The sequence below is a fragment of the Chroicocephalus ridibundus genome, chromosome 6, assembly GCF_963924245.1.
Source record: "Chroicocephalus ridibundus chromosome 6, bChrRid1.1, whole genome shotgun sequence".
NCBI classification, from domain to species: Eukaryota; Metazoa; Chordata; class Aves; order Charadriiformes; family Laridae; genus Chroicocephalus; species Chroicocephalus ridibundus.
The window spans coordinates 64,088,519-64,110,660 of NC_086289.1; positions in this window are offsets into that span (position 1 = coordinate 64,088,519).

Sequence of the window (22,142 nt, forward strand, 5' to 3'; positions counted from 1 at the left end):
CCAGCCATATGGCCATTTTTGTGCCTGGCGCGGCGCCAAGTGGGAAAGGGTGGTTTTGAGGCTGAAGGCAGCAGGAAAGCCTGCAGCCCCCAGGTGTGTGGGGCTACGCAAGCGGTTCCCAAAGAGCTTTAGAACAAGGCATAGTTTTCCCTGCTGGCTCTTTGGGCATTGGACCCATATCCATACCTATGGGCATTTTTGTGCCTGGCGTGTCGCCAAGTGGGAAAGGGTGGTTTTGAGGCTGAAGGCACCAGGAAAGCCTGCAGCCCGCAGTTGTGTGGGGCTACGCAAGCGGTTCCCAAAGAGCTTTTGAACAAGGCATAGTTTTCCCTGCTGGCTCTTTGAGTGTGGGACCAATGTCCAGACATATGGCGATTTTTGGGCCTGGCGCGGTGCCAAGTGGGAAAGGGTGGTTTTGAGGCTGAAGGCAGCAGGAAAGCCTGCAGCCCCAAGGTGTGTGGGGCTACGCAAGCGGTTCCCAAAGAGCTTTAGAACAAGGCCTAGTTTTCCCTGCTGGCTCTTTGGGCGTGGGACCTATCACCAGACATATGGCCATTTTTGTGTCTGGCCCGGCGCAAAGTGGGAAAGGGTGGTTTTGAGGCTGAAGGCAGCAGGAAAGCCTGCAGCCCCCATGTGTGTGGGGCTACGCAAGTGGTTCCAAAAATGCTTTAGATCAAGGCATAGTTTTCCCTGCTGGCTCTTTGGGCGTGGGACCAGTCTCCAGCCATATGGCCATCTTTGTGCCTGGCGTGGCGCCAAGTGGAAAAGGGTGGTTTTGAGGCTGAAGGCACCAGGAAAGCCTGCAGCCCGCAGGTGTGTGGGGCTACGCAAGTGGTTCCCAAAGAGCTTTAGAACAAGGCATAGTTTTCCCTGGTGGCTCTTTGGGCGTGGGACCAATCTCCAGACATATGGGCATTTTTGTGCCTGGCGTGGCGCCAAGTGGGAAAGGGTGGTTTTGAGGCTGAAAGTGCCAAAAAAAGCCTGCAGCCCCCAGGTGTGTGGGGCTACGCAAGCGGTTCCCAAAGAGCTTTAGAACAAGGCATAGTTTTCCCTGCTGGCTCTTTGGGCGTGGGACCACTCTCCAGACATATGGCCATTTTTGTGCCTGGCGTGGCGCAAAGTGGGAAAGGGTGGTTTTGAGGCTGAAGGCAGCAGGAAAGCCTGCAGCCCCCAGGACTGTGGGGCTACGCAAGCGGTTCCAAAGAGCTTTAGAACAAGGCCTAGTTTTCCCTGCTGGCTCTTTGGGTGTGGGAGCAATCTCCAGACATAAGGCCATTTTTGTGCCTGGTGTGGCGCCAAGTGGGAAAGGGTGTTTTTGAGGCTGAAAGTGCCAAAAAAGCCTGCAGCCCGCAGCTGTGTGGGGCTACGCAAGCGGTACCCAAAGAGCTTTAGAACAAGGCATGGTTTTCCCTGCTGGCTCTTTGGGCGTGGGACCAGTCTCCAGACATATGGCCATTTTTGGGCCTGGAGCGACGCAAAGTGGGACAGGGCGGTTTTGAGGCTGAAGGCAGCAGGAAAGCCTGCAGCCCCCACGTGTGTGGGGCCACGCAAGCGGTTCCCAAAGAGCTTTAGAAGAAGGCATGGTTTTCCAGTCTGGCTCTTTGGGCGTGGGACCAATCTCCAGACATATGGCCATTTTTGGGCCTGGCGCGGAGCCAAGTGGGAAAGGGTGGTTTTGAGGCTGAAGGCAGCAGGGAAGCCTGCAGCCCCCAGTTGTGTGGGGCTACGCAAGCGGTTCCCAAAGAGCTTTAGAACAAGGCCTAGTTTTCCCTGCTGGCTCTTTGGGATAGGGACCAGTCTCAAGACATATGGCCATTTTTGTGCCTGGAGCGACGCTAAGTTGGAAAGGGTGGTTTTGAGGCTGAAAGTGCCAAAAAAGCCTGCAGCCCCCAGGTGTGTGGGGCTACGCAAGCGGTTCCCAAAGAGCTTTAGAACAAGGCATAGTTTTCCCTGCTGGCTCTTTGGGCGTGGGACCACTCTCCAGACATATGGCCATTTTTGTGCCTGGCGTGGCGCAAAGTGGGAAAGGGTGGTTTTGAGGCTGAAGGCAGCAGGAAAGCCTGCAGCCCCCAGGACTGTGGGGCTACGCAAGCGGTTCCCAAAGAGCTTTAGAACAAGGCCTAGTTTTCCCTGCTGGCTCTTTGGGTGTGGGAGCAATCTCCAGACATAAGGCCATTTTTGTGCCTGGTGTGGCGCCAAGTGGGAAAGGGTGTTTTTGAGGCTGAAAGTGCCAAAAAAGCCTGCAGCCCGCAGCTGTGTGGGGCTACGCAAGCGGTACCCAAAGAGCTTTAGAACAAGGCATGGTTTTCCCTGCTGGCTCTTTGGGCATGGGACCAGTCTCCAGACATATGGCCATTTTTGGGCCTGGAGCGACGCAAAGTGGGACAGGGCGGTTTTGAGGCTGAAGGCAGCAGGAAAGCCTGCAGCCCCCACGTGTGTGGGGCCACGCAAGCGGTTCCCAAAGAGCTTTAGAAGAAGGCATGGTTTTCCAGTCTGGCTCTTTGGGCGTGGGACCAATCTCCAGACATATGGCCATTTTTGGGCCTGGCGCGGAGCCAAGTGGGAAAGGGTGGTTTTGAGGCTGAAGGCAGCAGGGAAGCCTGCAGCCCCCAGGTGTGTGGGGCTACGCAAGCGGTTCCCAAAGAGCTTTAGAACAAGGCCTAGTTTTCCCTGCTGGCTCTTTGGGATAGGGACCAGTCTCAAGACATATGGCCATTTTTGTGCCTGGAGCGACGCTAAGTTGGAAAGGGTGGTTTTGAGGCTGAAAGTGCCAAAAAAGCCTGCAGCCCTCAGGTGTGTAGGGCTACGCAAGCGGTTCCCAAAGAGCTTTAGAACAAGGCATAGTTTTCCCTGCTGGCTCTTTGGGCGTGGGACCCATCAACAGACATATGGCCATTTTTGTGCCTGGCGCCGCGCCAAGTTGGAAAGGGTGGTTTTGAGGCTGAAGGCAGCAGGAAAGCCTGCAGCCCGCAGGTGTGTGGGGCTATGCAAGCGGTTCCCAAAGAGCTTTAGAACAAGGCATAGTTTTCCCTGCTGGCTCTTTGGGCGTGGGACCAATCTCCAGACATATCGCAATTCAGTTTGGGTTCACCAAGTGGAAATCATGTCTGACTAACCTGATAGCCTTCTACGATGGCATGACTAGATGGATAGATGAGGGGAGGGCGGTAGATGTGGTCTACCTTGACTTAAGCAAGGCGTTTGACACGGTCTCCCACAGCATCCTCATAGGGAAGCTTAGGAAGTGTGGGTTAGATGAATGGACAGTGGGGTGGATAGAAAACTGGTTGAAAGATAGAGCTCAGAGGGTTGTGATTAGGGGCACAGAATCTAGTTGGAGACCAGTGACGAGTGGTGTTCCCCAGGGGTCAGTACTGGGTCCAGTCCTGTTCAACATATTCATCAATGACCTGGATGAGGGGATAGAGTGCACCCTCAGCAAGTTTGCTGATGACACCAAGCTGGGTGGGGTGGCTGACACACCGGAAGGCTGTGCCGCCATACAGAGAGACCTGGACAGGTTGGAGATCTGGGCAGAGAGAAACCTTATGAAGTTCAACAAGGGCAAGTGTAGGGTGCTGCACCTGGGGAGGAACAACCCCATGCACCAGTACAGGTTGGGTGCTGACCTGCTGGAGAGCAGCTCTGTGGAAAGAGACCTGGGAGTCCTGGTGGACAACAGGATGACCATGAGTCAGCAATGTGCCCTTGTGGCCAAGAAGGCCAATGGCATCCTGGGGTGCATCAAGAAGAGCGTGGCCAGCAGGTCAAGGGAGGTCATCCTCCCCCTCTACTCTGCCTTGGTGAGGCCGCACCTGGAGTACTGTGTCCAGTTCTGGGCTCCCCGGTTCAAGAGGGACGGGGAACTGCTGGAAAGGGTGCAGCGGAGGGCTACAAAGATGATTAGGGGACTGGAACACCTCTCTTATGAGGAAAGGCTGAGGGATTGGGGTCTCTTCAGTCTGGAAAAAAGACGTCTGAGGGGTGACCTTATCAACGCTTATAAATACTTAAAGGGTGGGTGTCAGGACGATGGGGCGAGGCTCTTTTCAGTGGTGCCCGGGGACAGGACAAGAGGCAATGGGCACAAACTGGAACATAGGAAGTTCCACCTAAACATGAGGAGGAACTTCTTTACCCTGAGGGTGGCAGAGCACTGGAATAGGCTGCCCAGAGAGGTGGTGGAGTCTCCAACTCTGGAGACATTCAAAACCCACCTGGACGTGTTCCTGTGTAACCTGCTCTAGGTGACCCTGTTCTGCCAGGGGGGTTGGACTAGATGATCTCCAGAGGTCCCTTCCAACCCTATGATTCTATGATTCTATGAATTTTTGTGCCTGGAGCGACGTCAAGTGGGACAGGGCGGTTTTGAGGCTGAAGGCAGCAGGAAAGCCTGCAGCCCCCAGGTGTGTGGGGCTACGCAAGCGGTTCCCAAAGAGCTTTAGAACAAGGCCTAGTTTTCCCTGCTGGCTCTTTGGGCGTGGGACCCATCACCAGACATATGGCCATTTTTGTGCCTGGCCCGGCGCCAAGTGGGAAAGGGTGGTTTTGAGGCTGAAGGCAGCAGGAAAGCCTGCAGCCCCCATGTGTGTGGGGCTACGCAAGCGGTTCCCAAAATGCTTTAGAACAAGGCATAGTTTTCCCTGCTGGCTCTTTGGGATAGGGACCAGTATCCAGCCATATGGCCATTTTTGTGCCTGGCGTGGCGACAAGTGGGAAAGGGTGGTTTTGAGGCTGAAGGCAGCAGGAAAGCCTGCAGCCCCCAGGTATATGGGGCTACGCAAGCGGTTCCCAAAGAGCTTTAGAAGAAGGCCTAGTTTTCCCTGCTGGCTCTTTGGGTGTGGGACCCATATCCATACCTATGGCCATTTTTGTGCCTGCCGTGTCGCCAAGTGGAAAAGGGTGCTTTTGAGGCTGAAGGCACCAGGAAAGCCTGCAGCCTGCAGGTGTGTGGGGCTACGCAAGTGGTTCCCAAAGAGCTTTAGAACAAGGCATAGTTTTCCCTGCTGGCTCTTTGGGCGTGGGACCCATATCCATACCTACGGCCACTTCTGTGCCTGGCGCGGCGCCAAGTGGGATAGGGTGGTTTTGAGGCTGAAGGTGACAAAAAAGCCTGCAGCCCCCAGGTGTGTGGGGCTACGCAAGAGGTTCCCAAAGAGCTTTAGAACAAGGCATAGTTTTCCCTGCTGGCTCTTTGGGCGTGGGACCAGTCTCCAGCCATATGGCCATTTTTGTGCCTGGCGCGGCGCCAAGTGGGAAAGGGTGGTTTTGAGGCTGAAGGCAGCAGGAAAGCCTGCAGCCCCCAGGTCTGTGGGGCTACGCAAGCGGTTCCCAAAGAGCTTTAGAACAAGGCATAGTTTTCCCTCCTGGCTCTTTGGGTGTGGGACCCATATCCATACCTATGGCCATTTTTTTCCCTGGCGTGGCGCCAAGTGGGAAAGGGTGTTTTTGAGGCTGAAGGCACCAGGAAAGCCTGCAGCCCGCAGGTGTGTGGGGCTACGCAAGCGGTTCCCAAAGAGCTTTAGAACAAGGCATAGTTTTCCCTGCTGGCTCTTTGGGCGTGGGACCAGTCTCCAGCCATATGGCCATTTTTGTGCCTGGCGCGGCGCCAAGTGGGAAAGGGTGGTTTTGAGGCTGAAGGCAGCAGGAAAGCCTGCAGCCCCCAGGTCTGTGGGGCCACGCAGGCAATTCCCAAAGAGCTTTAGAACAAGGCATAGATTTCCCTGCTGGCTCTTTGAGTGTGGGACCAATGTCCACACATATGGCGATTTTTGGGCCTGGCGCGGTGCCAAGTGGGAAAGGGTGGTTTTGAGGCTGAAGGCAGCAGGAAAGCCTGCAGCCCCCAGGTGTGTGGGGCTACGCAAGCGGTTCCCAAAGAGCTTTAGAACAAGGCCTAGTTTTCCCTGCTGGCTCTTTGGGCGTGGGACCTATCACCAGACATATGGCCATTTTTGTGCCTGGCCCGGCGCAAAGTGGGAAAGGGTGGTTTTGAGGCTGAAGGCAGCAGGAAAGCCTGCAGCCCCCATGTGTGTGGGGCTACGCAAGCGGTTCCAAAAATGCTTTAGATCAAGGCATAGTTTTCCCTGCTGGCTCTTTGGGCGTGGGACCAGTCTCCAGCCATATGGCCATCTTTGTGCCTGGCGTGGCGCCAAGTGGAAAAGGGTGGTTTTGAGGCTGAAGGCACCAGGAAAGCCTGCAGCCCGCAGGTGTGTGGGGCTACGCAAGTGGTTCCCAAAGAGCTTTAGAACAAGGCATAGTTTTCCCTGGTGGCTCTTTGGGCGTGGGACCAATCTCCAGACATATGGGCATTTTTGTGCCTGGCGCGGCGCCAAGTGGGAAAGGGTGGTTTTGAGGCTGAAAGTGCCAAAAAAGCCTGCAGCCCCCAGGTGTGTGGGGCTACGCAAGCGGTTCCCAAAGAGCTTTAGAACAAGGCATAGTTTTCCCTGCTGGCTCTTTGGGATAGGGACCACTCTCCAGACATATGGCCATTTTTGTGCCTGGCGTGGCGCAAAGTGGGAAAGGGTGGTTTTGAGGCTGAAGGCAGCAGGAAAGCCTGCAGCCCCAAGGTGTGTGGGGCTACGCAAGCGGTTCCCAAAGAGCTTTAGAACAAGGCCTAGTTTTCCCTGCTGGCTCTTTGGGTGTGGGAGCAATCTCCAGACATAAGGCCATTTTTGTGCCTGGTGTGGCGCCAAGTGGGAAAGGGTGTTTTTGAGGCTGAAAGTGCCAAAAAAGCCTGCAGCCCGCAGCTGTGTGGGGCTACGCAAGCGGTACCCAAAGAGCTTTAGAACAAGGCATGGTTTTCCCTGCTGGCTCTTTGGGCATGGGACCAGTCTCCAGACATATGGCCATTTTTGGGCCTGGAGCGACGCAAAGTGGGACAGGGCGGTTTTGAGGCTGAAGGCAGCAGGAAAGCCTGCAGCCCCCACGTGTGTGGGGCCACGCAAGCGGTTCCCAAAGAGCTTTAGAAGAAGGCATGGTTTTCCAGTCTGGCTCTTTGGGCGTGGGACCAATCTCCAGACATATGGCCATTTTTGGGCCTGGCGCGGAGCCAAGTGGGAAAGGGTGGTTTTGAGGCTGAAGGCAGCAGGGAAGCCTGCAGCCCCCAGGTGTGTGGGGCTACGCAAGCGGTTCCCAAAGAGCTTTAGAACAAGGCCTAGTTTTCCCTGCTGGCTCTTTGGGATAGGGACCAGTCTCAAGACATATGGCCATTTTTGTGCCTGGAGCGACGCTAAGTTGGAAAGGGTGGTTTTGAGGCTGAAAGTGCCAAAAAAGCCTGCAGCCCTCAGGTGTGTAGGGCTACGCAAGCGGTTCCCAAAGAGCTTTAGAACAAGGCATAGTTTTCCCTGCTGGCTCTTTGGGCGTGGGACCCATCAACAGACATATGGCCATTTTTGTGCCTGGCGCCGCGCCAAGTTGGAAAGGGTGGTTTTGAGGCTGAAGGCAGCAGGAAAGCCTGCAGCCCCCAGGTGTGTGGGGCTACGCCAGCCGTTCCCAAAGAGCTTTAGAACAAGGCATAGTTTTCCCTGCTGGCTCTTTGGGCGTGGGACCAATCTCCAGACATATCGCAATTCAGTTTGGGTTCACCAAGTGGAAATCATTTCTGACTAACCTGATAGCCTTCTACGATGGCATGACTAGATGGATAGATGAGGGGAGGGCGGTAGATGTGGTCTACCTTGACTTAAGCAAGGCATTTGACACGGTCTCCCACAGCATCCTCATAGGGAAGCTTAGGAAGTGTGGGTTAGATGAATGGACAGTGGGGTGGATAGAAAACTGGTTGAAAGATAGAGCTCAGAGGGTTGTGATTAGGGGCACAGAATCTAGTTGGAGACCAGTGACGAGTGGTGTTCCCCAGGGGTCAGTACTGGGTCCAGTCCTGTTCAACATATTCATCAATGACCTGGATGAGGGGATAGAGTGCACCCTCAGCAAGTTTGCTGATGACACCAAGCTGGGTGGGGTGGCTGACACACCGGAAGGCTGTGCCGCCATACAGAGAGACCTGGACAGGTTGGAGATCTGGGCAGAGAGAAACCTTATGAAGTTCAACAAGGGCAAGTGTAGGGTGCTGCACCTGGGGAGGAACAACCCCATGCACCAGTACAGGTTGGGTGCTGACCTGCTGGAGAGCAGCTCTGTGGAAAGAGACCTGGGAGTCCTGGTGGACAACAGGATGACCATGAGTCAGCAATGTGCCCTTGTGGCCAAGAAGGCCAATGGCATCCTGGGGTGCATCAAGAAGAGCGTGGCCAGCAGGTCAAGGGAGGTCATCCTCCCCCTCTACTCTGCCTTGGTGAGGCCGCACCTGGAGTACTGTGTCCAGTTCTGGGCTCCCCGGTTCAAGAGGGACGGGGAACTGCTGGAAAGGGTGCAGCGGAGGGCTACAAAGATGATTAGGGGACTGGAACACCTCTCTTATGAGGAAAGGCTGAGGGATTGGGGTCTCTTCAGTCTGGAAAAAAGACGTCTGAGGGGTGACCTTATCAACGCTTATAAATACTTAAAGGGTGGGTGTCAGGACGATGGGGCGAGGCTCTTTTCAGTGGTGCCCGGGGACAGGACAAGAGGCAATGGGCACAAACTGGAACATAGGAAGTTCCACCTAAACATGAGGAGGAACTTCTTTACCCTGAGGGTGGCAGAGCACTGGAATAGGCTGCCCAGAGAGGTGGTGGAGTCTCCAACTCTGGAGACATTCAAAACCCACCTGGACGTGTTCCTGTGTAACCTGCTCTAGGTGACCCTGTTCTGCCAGGGGGGTTGGACTAGATGATCTCCAGAGGTCCCTTCCAACCCTATGATTCTATGATTCTATGAATTTTTGTGCCTGGAGCGACGTCAAGTGGGACAGGGCGGTTTTGAGGCTGAAGGCAGCAGGAAAGCCTGCAGCCCCCAGGTGTGTGGGGCTACGCAAGCGGTTCCCAAAGAGCTTTAGAACAAGGCATACTTTTCCCTGCTGGCTCTTTGGGCGTGGGACCCATCACCAGACATATGGCCATTCTTGTGCCTGGCGTGGCGCCAAGTGGGAAAGGGTGGTTTTGAGGCTGAAGGCAGCAGGAAAGCCTGCAGCCCCCATGTGTGTGGGGCTACGCAAGCGGTTCCCAAAATGCTTTAGAACAAGGCATAGTTTTCCCTGCTGGCTCTTTGGGAAAGGGACCAGTATCCAGCCATATGGCCATTTTTGTGCCTGGCGTGGCGACAAGTGGGAAAGGGTGGTTTTGAGGCTGAAGGCAGCAGGAAAGCCTGCAGCCCGCAGGTATATGGGGCTACGCAAGCGGTTCCCAAAGAGCTTTAGAAGAAGGCATAGTTTTCCCTGCTGGCTCTTTGGGTGTGGGACCCATATCCATACCTATGGCCATTTTTGTGCCTGGCGTGTCGCCAAGTGGAAAAGGGTGCTTTTGAGGCTGAAGGCACCAGGAAAGCCTGCAGCCTGCAGGTGTGTGGGGCTACGCAAGGGGTTCCCAAAGAGCTTTAGAACAAGGCCTAGTTTTCCCTGCTGGCTCTTTGGGCGTGGGACCCATATCCATACCTACGGCCACTTCTGTGCCTGGAGCGACGCCAAGTTGGAAAGGGTGGTTTTGAGGCTGAAAGTGCAAAAAAAGCCTGCAGCCCCCAGGTGTGTAGGGCTACGCAAGCGGTTCCCAAAGAGCTTTAGAACAAGGCATAGTTTTCCCTGCTGGCTCTTTGGGCGTGTGACCAATCTCCAGCCATATGGCCATTTTTGTGCCTGGAGCGACGCAAAGTGGGACAGGGCGGTTTTGAGGCTGAAGGCAGCAGGAAAGCCTGCAGCCCCCACGTGTGTGGGGCCACGCAAGCGGTTCCCAAAGAGCTTTAGAAGAAGGCATGGTTTTCCAGTCTGGCTCTTTGGGCGTGGGACCAATCTCCAGACATATGGCCATTTTTGGGCCTGGCGCGGCGCCAAGTGTGAAAGGGTGGTTTGAGGCTGAAGGCAGCAGGGAAGCCTGCAGCCCTCAGGTGTGTGGGGCTACGCAAGCGGTTCCCAAAGAGCTTTAGAACAAGGCCTAGTTTTCCCTGCTGGCTCTTTGGGCGTGGGACCAGTCTCAAGACATATGGCCATTTTTGTGCCTGGAGCGACGCTAAGTTGGAAAGGGTGGTTTTGAGGCTGAAAGTGCCAAAAAAGCCTGCAGCCCTCAGGTGTGTAGGGCTACGCAAGCGGTTCCCAAAGAGCTTTAGAACAAGGCATAGTTTTCCCTGCTGGCTCTTTGGGCGTGGGACCCATCAACAGACATATGGCCATTTTTGTGCCTGGCGCCGCGCCAAGTTGGAAAGGGTGGTTTTGAGGCTGAAGGCAGCAGGAAAGCCTGCAGCCCGCAGGTGTGTGGGGCTATGCAAGCGGTTCCCAAAGAGCTTTAGAACAAGGCATAGTTTTCCCTGCTGGCTCTTTGGGTGTGGGACCCATATCCATACCTATGACCATTTTTGTGCCTGGTGCGGCCACAAGTGGGAAAGGGTGGTTTTGAGGCTGAAGGCAGCAGGAAAGCCTGCAGCCCGCAGGTGTGTGGGGCTATGCAAGCGGTTCCCAAAGAGCTTTAGAACAAGGCATAGTTTTCCCTGCTGGCTCTTTGGGCGTGGGACCAATCTCCAGACATATCGCAATTCAGTTTGGGTTCACCAAGTGGAAATCATGTCTGACTAACCTGATAGCCTTCTACGATGGCATGACTAGATGGATAGATGAGGGGAGGGCGGTAGATGTGGTCTACCTTGACTTAAGCAAGGCGTTTGACACGGTCTCCCACAGCATCCTCATAGGGAAGCTTAGGAAGTGTGGGTTAGATGAATGGACAGTGGGGTGGATAGAAAACTGGTTGAAAGATAGAGCTCAGAGGGTTGTGATTAGGGGCACAGAATCTAGTTGGAGACCAGTGACGAGTGGTGTTCCCCAGGGGTCAGTACTGGGTCCAGTCCTGTTCAACATATTCATCAATGACCTGGATGAGGGGATAGAGTGCACCCTCAGCAAGTTTGCTGATGACACCAAGCTGGGTGGGGTGGCTGACACACCGGAAGGCTGTGCCGCCATACAGAGAGACCTGGACAGGTTGGAGATCTGGGCAGAGAGAAACCTTATGAAGTTCAACAAGGGCAAGTGTAGGGTGCTGCACCTGGGGAGGAACAACCCCATGCACCAGTACAGGTTGGGTGCTGACCTGCTGGAGAGCAGCTCTGTGGAAAGAGACCTGGGAGTCCTGGTGGACAACAGGATGACCATGAGTCAGCAATGTGCCCTTGTGGCCAAGAAGGCCAATGGCATCCTGGGGTGCATCAAGAAGAGCGTGGCCAGCAGGTCAAGGGAGGTCATCCTCCCCCTCTACTCTGCCTTGGTGAGGCCGCACCTGGAGTACTGTGTCCAGTTCTGGGCTCCCCGGTTCAAGAGGGACGGGGAACTGCTGGAAAGGGTGCAGCGGAGGGCTACAAAGATGATTAGGGGACTGGAACACCTCTCTTATGAGGAAAGGCTGAAGGATTGGGGTCTCTTCAGTCTGGAAAAAAGACGTCTGAGGGGTGACCTTATCAACGCTTATAAATACTTAAAGGGTGGGTGTCAGGACGATGGGGCGAGGCTCTTTTCAGTGGTGCCCGGGGACAGGACAAGAGGCAATGGGCACAAACTGGAACATAGGAAGTTCCACCTAAACATGAGGAGGAACTTCTTTACCCTGAGGGTGGCAGAGCACTGGAATAGGCTGCCCAGAGAGGTGGTGGAGTCTCCAACTCTGGAGACATTCAAAACCCACCTGGACATGTTCCTGTGTAACCTGCTTTAGGTGACCCTGTTCTGCCAGGGGGGTTGGACTAGATGATCTCCAGAGGTCCCTTCCAACCCTATGATTCTATGATTCTATGAATTTTTGTGCCTGGAGCGACGTCAAGTGGGACAGGGCGGTTTTGAGGCTGAAGGCAGCAGGAAAGCCTGCAGCCCGCAGGTGTGTGGGGCTACGCAAGCGGTTCCCAAAGAGCTTTAGAACAAGGCATAGTTTTCCCTGCTGGCTCTTTGGGCGTGGGACCCATATCCATACATATGGCCATTTTTGTGCCTGGCGTGTCGCCAAGTGGAAAAGGGTGGTTTTGAGGCTGAAGGCAGCAGGAAAGCCTGCAGCCCCCAGGTGTGTGGGGCTACGCAAGCGGTTCCCAAAGAGCTTTAGAACAAGGCCTAGTATTCCCTGCTGGCTCTTTGGGCGTGGGACCAGTCCCCAGACTTATGGCCATTTTTGTGCCTGGCGTGGCGCCAAAGTGGAAAGGGTGGTTTTGAGGCTGAAGGCAGCAGGAAAGCCTGCAGCCCGCAGGTGTGTGGGGCTACGCAAGCGGTTCCCAAAGAGCTTTAGAACAAGGCATAATTTTCCCTGCTAGCTCTTTGGGCATGCGACCAATCTCCAGACATATGGCCACTTTTGTGCCTGGAGCGACGCCAAGTGGGACAGGGCGGTTTTGAGGCTGAAGGCTGCAGGAAAGCCTGCAGCCCTCAAGTCTGTAGGGCTACGCAAGTGGTTCCCAAAGAGCTTTAGAACAAGGCCTAGTTTTCCCTGCTGGCTCTTTGGGCGTGGGACCAGTCTTCAGATATATGGCCATTTTTGTGCCTGGCGCCGCGCCAAGTTGGAAAGGGTGGTTTTGAGGCTGAAGGCAGCAGGAAAGCCTGCAGCCCCCAGGTGTGTGGGGCTACGCAAGCGGTTCCCAAAGAGCTTTAGAACAAGGCCTAGTTTTCCCTGCTGCCTCTTTGGGCGTGGGAACCATCTCCAGACATATGGCCATTTTTGGGCCTGGCGAGGCGCCAGTGGGAAAGGGTGGTTTTGAGGCTGAAGGCAGCAGGAAAGCCTGCAGCCCCCAGGTGAGTGGGGCTACGCAAGCGGTTCCCAAAGAGCTTTAGAACAAGGCCTAGTTTTCCCTGCTGGCTCTTTGGGCGTGGGACCAGTCTCCAGCCATATGGCCGTTTTTGTGCCTGGCGCGGCGCCAAGTGGGAAAGGGTGGTTTTGAGGCTGAAGGCAGCAGGAAAGCCTGCAGCCCTCAGGTGTGTGGGGCTACGCAAGCGGTTCCCAAAGAGCTTTAGAACAAGGCCTAGTTTTCCCTGCTGGCTCTTTGGGTGTGGGACCCATATCCATACCTATGACCATTTTTGTGCCTGGTGCGGCCACAAGTGGGAAAGGGTGGTTTTGAGGCTGAAGGCAGCAGGAAAGCCTGCAGCCCGCAGGTGTGTGGGGCTATGCAAGCGGTTCCCAAAGAGCTTTAGAACAAGGCATAGTTTTCCCTGCTGGCTCTTTGGGCGTGGGACCAATCTCCAGACATATCGCAATTCAGTTTGGGTTCACCAAGTGGAAATCATGTCTGACTAACCTGATAGCCTTCTACGATGGCATGACTAGATGGATAGATGAGGGGAGGGCGGTAGATGTGGTCTACCTTGACTTAAGCAAGGCGTTTGACACGGTCTCCCACAGCATCCTCATAGGGAAGCTTAGGAAGTGTGGGTTAGATGAATGGACAGTGGGGTGGATAGAAAACTGGTTGAAAGATAGAGCTCAGAGGGTTGTGATTAGGGGCACAGAATCTAGTTGGAGACCAGTGACGAGTGGTGTTCCCCAGGGGTCAGTACTGGGTCCAGTCCTGTTCAACATATTCATCAATGACCTGGATGAGGGGATAGAGTGCACCCTCAGCAAGTTTGCTGATGACACCAAGCTGGGTGGGGTGGCTGACACACCGGAAGGCTGTGCCGCCATACAGAGAGACCTGGACAGGTTGTAGATCTGGGCAGAGAGAAACCTTATGAAGTTCAACAAGGGCAAGTGTAGGGTGCTGCACCTGGGGAGGAACAACCCCATGCACCAGTACAGGTTGGGTGCTGACCTGCTGGAGAGCAGCTCTGTGGAAAGAGACCTGGGAGTCCTGGTGGACAACAGGATGACCATGAGTCAGCAATGTGCCCTTGTGGCCAAGAAGGCCAATGGCATCCTGGGGTGCATCAAGAAGAGCGTGGCCAGCAGGTCAAGGGAGGTCATCCTCCCCCTCTACTCTGCCTTGGTGAGGCCGCACCTGGAGTACTGTGTCCAGTTCTGGGCTCCCCGGTTCAAGAGGGACGGGGAACTGCTGGAAAGGGTGCAGCGGAGGGCTACAAAGATGATTAGGGGACTGGAACACCTCTCTTATGAGGAAAGGCTGAGGGATTGGGGTCTCTTCAGTCTGGAAAAAAGACGTCTGAGGGGTGACCTTATCAACGCTTATAAATACTTAAAGGGTGGGTGTCAGGACGATGGGGCGAGGCTCTTTTCAGTGGTGCCCGGGGACAGGACAAGAGGCAATGGGCACAAACTGGAACATAGGAAGTTCCACCTAAACATGAGGAGGAACTTCTTTACCCTGAGGGTGGCAGAGCACTGGAATAGGCTGCCCAGAGAGGTGGTGGAGTCTCCAACTCTGGAGACATTCAAAACCCACCTGGACGTGTTCCTGTGTAACCTGCTCTAGGTGACCCTGTTCTGCCAGGGGGGTTGGACTAGATGATCTCCAGAGGTCCCTTCCAACCCTATGATTCTATGATTCTATGAATTTTTGTGCCTGGAGCGACGTCAAGTGGGACAGGGCGGTTTTGAGGCTGAAGGCAGCAGGAAAGCCTGCAGCCCCCAGGTGTGTGGGGCTAAGCAAGCGGTTCCCAAAGAGCTTTAGAACAAGGCATACTTTTCCCTGCTGGCTCTTTGGGCGTGGGACCCATCACCAGACATATGGCCATTTTTGTGCCTGGCGTGGCGCCAAGTGGGAAAGGGTGGTTTTGAGGCTGAAGGCAGCAGGAAAGCCTGCAGCCCCCAGGACTGTGGGGCTACGCAAGCGGTTCCCAAAGAGCTTTAGAACAAGGCATAGTTTTCCCTGCTGGCTCTTTGGGCATGCGACCAATCTCCAGACATATGGCCACTTTTGTGCCTGGAGCGACGCCAAGTGGGACATGGCGTTTTTGAGGCTGAAGGCAGCAGGAAAGCCTGCAGCCCGCAGGTGTGTGGGGCTACGCAAGCGGTTCCCAAAGAGCTTTAGAACAAGGCCTAGTATTCCCTGCTGGCTCTTTGGGCGTGGGACCAGTCTCCAGATATATGGCCATTTTTGTGCCTGGCGCCGCGCCAAGTTGGAAAGGGTGGTTTTGAGGCTGAAAGTGCCAGAAAAGCCTGCAGCCCGAAGGTGTGTGGGGCTACGCAAGCGGTTCCCGAAGAGCTTTAGAACAAGGCATAGTTTTCCCTGCTGGCTCTTTGGGCGTGGGAACCATCTCCAGACATATGGCCATTTTTGTGCCTGGCGCGGCGCCAAATGGGGAAGGGTGGTTTTGAGGCTGAAGGCAGCAGGAAAACCTGCAGCCCCAAGGTGTGTGGGGCTACGCAAGCGGTTCCCAAAATGCTTTAGAACAAATCATAGTTTTCCCTTATGGCTCTTTGGGATAGGGACCAGTCTCCAGCCATATGGCCATTTTTGTGCCTGGCACGGCGCTAAGTGGGAAAGGGTGGTTTTGAGGCTGAAGGCAGCAGGAAAGCCTGCAGCCCCCAGGTCTGTGGGGCCACGCAGGGGGTTCCCAAAGAGCTTTAGAACAAGGCCTAGTTTTCCCTGCTGGCTCTTTGAGTGTGGGACCAATCTCCAGACATATGGCGATTTTTGGTCCTGGCGCGGCGCCAAGTGGGAAAGGGTGGTTTTGAGGCTGAAGGCAGCAGGAAAGCCTGCAGCCCCCAGGTCTGTGGGGCTACGCAAGCGGTTCCCAAAGAGCTTTAGAACAAGGCATAGTTTTCCCTGCTGGCTCTTTGGGCGTGGGACCCATCACCAGACATATGGGCATTTTTGTGCCTGACGTGGCGCCAAGTGGGAAAGGGTGGTTTTGAGGCTGAAGGCAGCAGGAAAGCCTGCAGCCCCCAGGTCTGTGGGACTACGCCAGCCGTTCCCAAAGAGCTTTAGAACAAGGCATAGTTTTCTCTGCTGGCTCTTTGGGCGTGGGACCAATCTCCAGACATATGGCCATTTTTGTGCCTGGCGTGGCGCCAAGTGGGAAAGGGTGGTTTTGAGGCTGAAGGCGCCAGGAAAGCCTGCAGACCCCAGGTGTGTGGGGCTACGCAAGCGGTTCCCAAAGAGCTTTAGAACAAGGCATAGTTTTCCCTGCTGGCTCTTTGGGTGTGGGACCCATATCCATACCTATGGCCATTTTTGTGCCTGGCATGTCGCCAAGTGGGAAAGGGTGGTTTTGAGGCTGAAAGTGCCAAAAAAAGCCTGGAGCCCGCAGGTGTGTGGGGCTACGCAAGCGGTTCCCAAAGAGCTTTAGAACAAGGCCTAGTTTTCCCTGCTGGCTCTTTGGGCGTGGGACCACTCTCCAGACATATGGCCATTTTTGTGCCTGGCGTGGCGCCAAGTGGGAAAGGGTGGTTTTGAGGCTGAAGGCAGCAGGAAAGCCTGCAGCCCCCAGGACTGTGGGACTACGCAAGCGGTTCCCAAAGAGCTTTAGAAGAAGGCATAGTTTTCCCTGCTGGCTCTTTGGGTGTGGGACCAGTCTCCAGCCATATGGCCATTTTTGTGCCTGGCGCGGCGCCAAGTGGGAAAGGGCGGTTTTGAGGCTGAAGGCAGCAGGAAAGCCTGCAGCCCCCAGGTCCGTGGGGCTAGGCAAGCCGTTCCCAAAGAACTTTAGAACAAGGCCTAGTTTTCCCTGCTGGCTCTTTGGGCGTGGGACCAGTCTCCAGAAATATGGGCATTTTTGTGCCTGGCACGGCGCTAAGTGGGAAAGGGTGGTTTTGAGGCTGAAGGCAGCAGGAAAGCCTGCAGCCCCCAGGTCTGTGGGGCCACGCAGGCGGTTCCCAAAGAGCTTCAGAACAAGGCATAATTTTCCCTGCTAGCTCTTTGGGCATGCGACCAATCTCCAGACATATGGCCACTTTTGTGCCTGGAGCGACGCCAAGTTGGAAAGGGCGGTTTTGAGGCTGAAGGCAGCAGGAACGCCTGCAGCCCCCAGGTGTGTGGGGCTACGCAAGCGGTTCCCAAAGAGCTTTAGAACAAGGCATAGTTTTCCCTGCTGGCTCTTTGGGCGTGGGACCCATCAACAGACATATGGCCATTTTTGTGCCTGGCGCCGCGCCAAGTTGGAAAGGGTGGTTTTGAGGCTGAAGGCAGCAGGAAAGCCTGCAGCCCCCAGGTGTGTGGGGCTACGCCAGCCGTTCCCAAAGAGCTTTAGAACAAGGCATAGTTTTCCCTGCTGGCTCTTTGGGCGTGGGACCAATCTCCAGACATATCGCAATTCAGTTTGGGTTCACCAAGTGGAAATCATGTCTGACTAACCTGATAGCCTTCTACGATGGCATGACTAGATGGATAGATGAGGGGAGGGCGGTAGATGTGGTCTACCTTGACTTAAGCAAGGCGTTTGACACGGTCTCCCACAGCATCCTCATAGGGAAGCTTAGGAAGTGTGGGTTAGATGAATGGACAGTGGGGTGGATAGAAAACTGGTTGAAAGATAGAGCTCAGAGGGTTGTGATTAGGGGCACAGAATCTAGTTGGAGACCAGTGACGAGTGGTGTTCCCCAGGGGTCAGTACTGGGTCCAGTCCTGTTCAACATATTCATCAATGACCTGGATGAGGGGATAGAGTGCACCCTCAGCAAGTTTGCTGATGACACCAAGCTGGGTGGGGTGGCTGACACACCGGAAGGCTGTGCCGCCATACAGAGAGACCTGGACAGGTTGGAGATCTGGGCAGAGAGAAACCTTATGAAGTTCAACAAGGGCAAGTGTAGGGTGCTGCACCTGGGGAGGAACAACCCCATGCACCAGTACAGGTTGGGTGCTGACCTGCTGGAGAGCAGCTCTGTGGAAAGAGACCTGGGAGTCCTGGTGGACAACAGGATGACCATGAGTCAGCAATGTGCCCTTGTGGCCAAGAAGGCCAATGGCATCCTGGGGTGCATCAAGAAGAGCGTGGCCAGCAGGTCAAGGGAGGTCATCCTCCCCCTCTACTCTGCCTTGGTGAGGCCGCACCTGGAGTACTGTGTCCAGTTCTGGGCTCCCCGGTTCAAGAGGGACGGGGAACTGCTGGAAAGGGTGCAGCGGAGGGCTACAAAGATGATTAGGGGACTGGAACACCTCTCTTATGAGGAAAGGCTGAGGGATTGGGGTCTCTTCAGTCTGGAAAAAAGACGTCTGAGGGGTGACCTTATCAACGCTTATAAATACTTAAAGGGTGGGTGTCAGGACGATGGGGCGAGGCTCTTTTCAGTGGTGCCCGGGGACAGGACAAGAGGCAATGGGCACAAACTGGAACATAGGAAGTTCCACCTAAACATGAGGAGGAACTTCTTTACCCTGAGGGTGGCAGAGCACTGGAATAGGCTGCCCAGAGAGGTGGTGGAGTCTCCAACTCTGGAGACATTCAAAACCCACCTGGACGTGTTCCTGTGTAACCTGCTCTAGGTGACCCTGTTCTGCCAGGGGGGTTGGACTAGATGATCTCCAGAGGTCCCTTCCAACCCTATGATTCTATGATTCTATGAATTTTTGTGCCTGGAGCGACGTCAAGTGGGACAGGGCGGTTTTGAGGCTGAAGGCAGCAGGAAAGCCTGCAGCCCCCAGGTGTGTGGGGCTATGCAAGCGGTTCCCAAAGAGCTTTAGAACAAGGCATACTTTTCCCTGCTGGCTCTTTGGGCGTGGGACCCATCACCAGACATATGGCCATTTTTGTGCCTGGCGTGGCGCCAAGTGGGAAAGGGTGGTTTTGAGGCTGAAGGCAGCAGGAAAGCCTGCAGCCCCCAGGACTGTGGGGCTACGCAAGCGGTTCCCAAAGAGCTTTAGAACAAGGCATAGTTTTCCCTGCTGGCTCTTTGGGCATGCGACCAATCTCCAGACATATGGCCACTTTTGTGCCTGGAGCGACGCCAAGTGGGACAGGGCGTTTTTGAGGCTGAAGGCAGCAGGAAAGCCTGCAGCCCCAAGGTGTGTGGGGCTACGCAAGCGGTTCCCAAAATGCTTTAGAACAAGGCATAGTTTTCCCTTATGGCTCTTTGGGATAGGGACCAGTCTCCAGCCATATGGCCATTTTTGTGCCTGGCACGGCGCTAAGTGGGAAAGGGTGGTTTTGAGGCTGAAGGCAGCAGGAAAGCCTGCAGCCCCCAGGTCTGTGGGGCCACGCAGGGGGTTCCCAAAGAGCTTTAGAACAAGGCCTAGTTTTCCCTGCTGGCTCTTTGAGTGTGGGACCAATCTCCAGACATATGGCGATTTTTGGTCCTGGCGCGGTGCCAAGTGGGGAAGGGTGGTTTTGAGGCTGAAGGCAGCAGGAAAGCCTGCAGTCCCCAGGTGTGTGGGGCTACGCAAGCGGTTCCCAAAGAGCTTTAGAACAAGGCATAGTTTTCCCTGCTGGCTCTTTGGGCGTGGGACCCATCACCAGACATATGGGCATTTTTGTGCCTGGTGTGGCGCCAAGTGGGAAAGGGTGGTTTTGAGGCTGAAGGCAGCAGGAAAGCCTGCAGCCCCCAGGTCTGTGGGACTACGCCAGCCGTTCCCAAAGAGCTTTAGAACAAGGCATAGTTTTCCCTGCTGGCTCTTTGGGCGTGGGACCAATCTCCAGACATATGGCGATTTTTGTGCCTGGCGTGGCGCCAAGTGGGAAAGGGTGGTTTTGAGGCTGAAGGCGCCAGGAAAGCCTGCAGCCCCCAGGTGTGTGGGGCTACGCAAGCGGTTCCCAAAGAGCTTTAGAACAAGGCATAGTTTTCCCTGCTGGCTCTTTGGGTGTGGGACCCATATCCATACCTATGGCCATTTTTGTGCCTGGCATGTCGCCAAGTGGGAAAGGGTGGTTTTGAGGCTGAAAGTGCCAAAAAAAGCCTGGAGCCCGCAGGTGTGTGGGGCTACGCAAGCGGTTCCCAAAGAGCTTTAGAACAAGGCATAGTTTTCCCTGCTGGCTCTTTGGGCGTGGGACCACTCTCCAGACATATGGCCATTTTTGTGCCTGGCGTGGCGCCAAGTGGGAAAGGGTGGTTTTGAGGCTGAAGGCAGCAGGAAAGCCTGCAGCCCCCAGGACTGTGGGGCTACGCAAGCGGTTCCCAAAGAGCTTTAGAAGAAGGCATAGTTTTCCCTGCTGGCTCTTTGGGTGTGGGACCAGTCTCCAGCCATATGGCCATTTTTGTGCCTGGCGCGGCGCCAAGTGGGAAAGGGTGGTTTTGAGGCTGAAGGCAGCAGGAAAGCCTGCAGCCCCCAGGTGTGTGGGGCTAGGCAAGCCGTTCCCAAAGAACTTTAGAACAAGGCCTAGTTTTCCCTGCTGGCTCTTTGGGCGTGGGACCAGTCTCCAGAAATATGTGCATTTTTGTGCCTGGCACGGCGCTAAGTGGGAAAGGGTGGTTTTGAGGCTGAAGGCAGCAGGAAAGCCTGCAGCCCGCAGGTCTGTGGGGCCACGCAGGCGGTTCCCAAAGAGCTTCAGAACAAGGCATAGTTTTCCCTGCTGGCTCTTTGAGTGTGGGACCAATCTCCAGACATATGGCCATTTTTGTGCCTGGCGCGGTGCCAAGTGGGGAAGGGTGGTTTTGAGGCTGAAGGCAGCAGGAAAGCCTGCAGCCCCAAGGTGTTCAGGGCTACGCAAGCGGTTCCCAAAGAGCTTTAGAACAAGGCATAGTTTTCCCTGCTGGCTCTTTGGGCGTGGGACCCATCACCAGACATATGGGCATTTTTGTGCCTGGTGTGGCGCCAAGTGGGAAAGGGTGGTTTGGAGGCTGAAGGCAGCAGGAAAGCCTGCAGCCCCCAGGTCTGTGGGACTACGCCAGCCGTTCCCAAAGAGCTTTAGAACAAGGCATAGTTTTCTCTGCTGGCTCTTTGGGCGTGGGACCAATCTCCAGACATATGGCCATTTTTGTGCCTGGCGTGGCGCCAAGTGGGAAACGGTGGTTTTGAGGCTGAAGGCGCCAGGAAAGCCTGCAGCCCCCAGGTGTGTGGGGCTACGCAAGCGGTTCCCAAAGAGCTTTAGAACAAGGCCTAGTTTTCCCTGCTGGCTCTTTGGGTGTGGGACCCATATCCATACCTATGGCCATTTTTGTGCCTGGCATGTCGCCAAGTGGGAAAGGGTGGTTTTGAGGCTGAAAGTGCCAAAAAAAGCCTGCAGCCCGCAGGTGTGTGGGGCTACGCAAGCGGTTCCTAAAGAGCTTTAGAACAAGGCATAGTTTTCCCTGCTGGCTCTTTGGGCGTGGGACCACTCTCCAGACATATGGCCATTTTTTTGCCTGGCGTGGCTCCAAGTGGGAAAGGGTGTTTTTGAGGCTGAAGGCAGCAGGAAAGCCTGCAGCCCCCAGGACTGTGGGGCTACGCAAGCGGTTCCCAAAGAGCTTTAGAAGAAGGCATAGTTTTCCCTGCTGGCTCTTTGGGCGTGGGACCAATCTCCAGACATATGGGCATTTTTGTGCCTGGAGCGAAGCAAAGTGGGACAGGGCGGCTTTGAGGCTGAAGGCAGCAGGAAAGCCTGCAGCCCTCAAGTCTGTGGGGCTACGCAAGCCGTTCCCAAAGAGCTTTAGAACAAGGCATAGTTTTCCCTGCTGACTCTTTGGGCGTGGGACCAGTCTCCAGATATATGGCCATTTTTGTGCCTGGCGCCGCGCCAAGTTGGAAAGGGTGGTTTTGAGGCTGAAAGTGCCAAAAAAGCCTGCAGCCCCCAGGTGTGTGGGGCTACGCAAGCGGTTCCCAAAGAGCTTTAGAACAAGGCCTAGTTTTCCCTGCTGCCTCTTTGGGCGTGGGAACCATCTCCAGACATATGGCCATTTTTGGGCCTGGCGAGGCGCCAGTGGGAAAGGGTGGTTTTGAGGCTGAAGGCAGCAGGAAAGCCTGCAGCCCCAAGGTGTGTGGGGCTACGCAAGCGGTTCCCAAAGAGCTTTAGAACAAGGCATAGTTTTCCCTGCTGGCTCTTTGGGCGTGGGATCCATCAACAGACATATGGCCATTTTTGTGCCTGGCGCGGCCACAAGTGGGAAAGGGTGGTTTTGAGGCTGAAGGCAGCAGGAAAGCCTGCAGCCCCCAGGTGTGTGGGGCTATGCAAGCGGTTCCCAAAGAGCTTTAGAACAAGGCATAGTTTTCCCTGCTGGCTCTTTGGGCGTGGGACCAATCTCCAGACATATCGCAATTCAGTTTGGGTTCACCAAGTG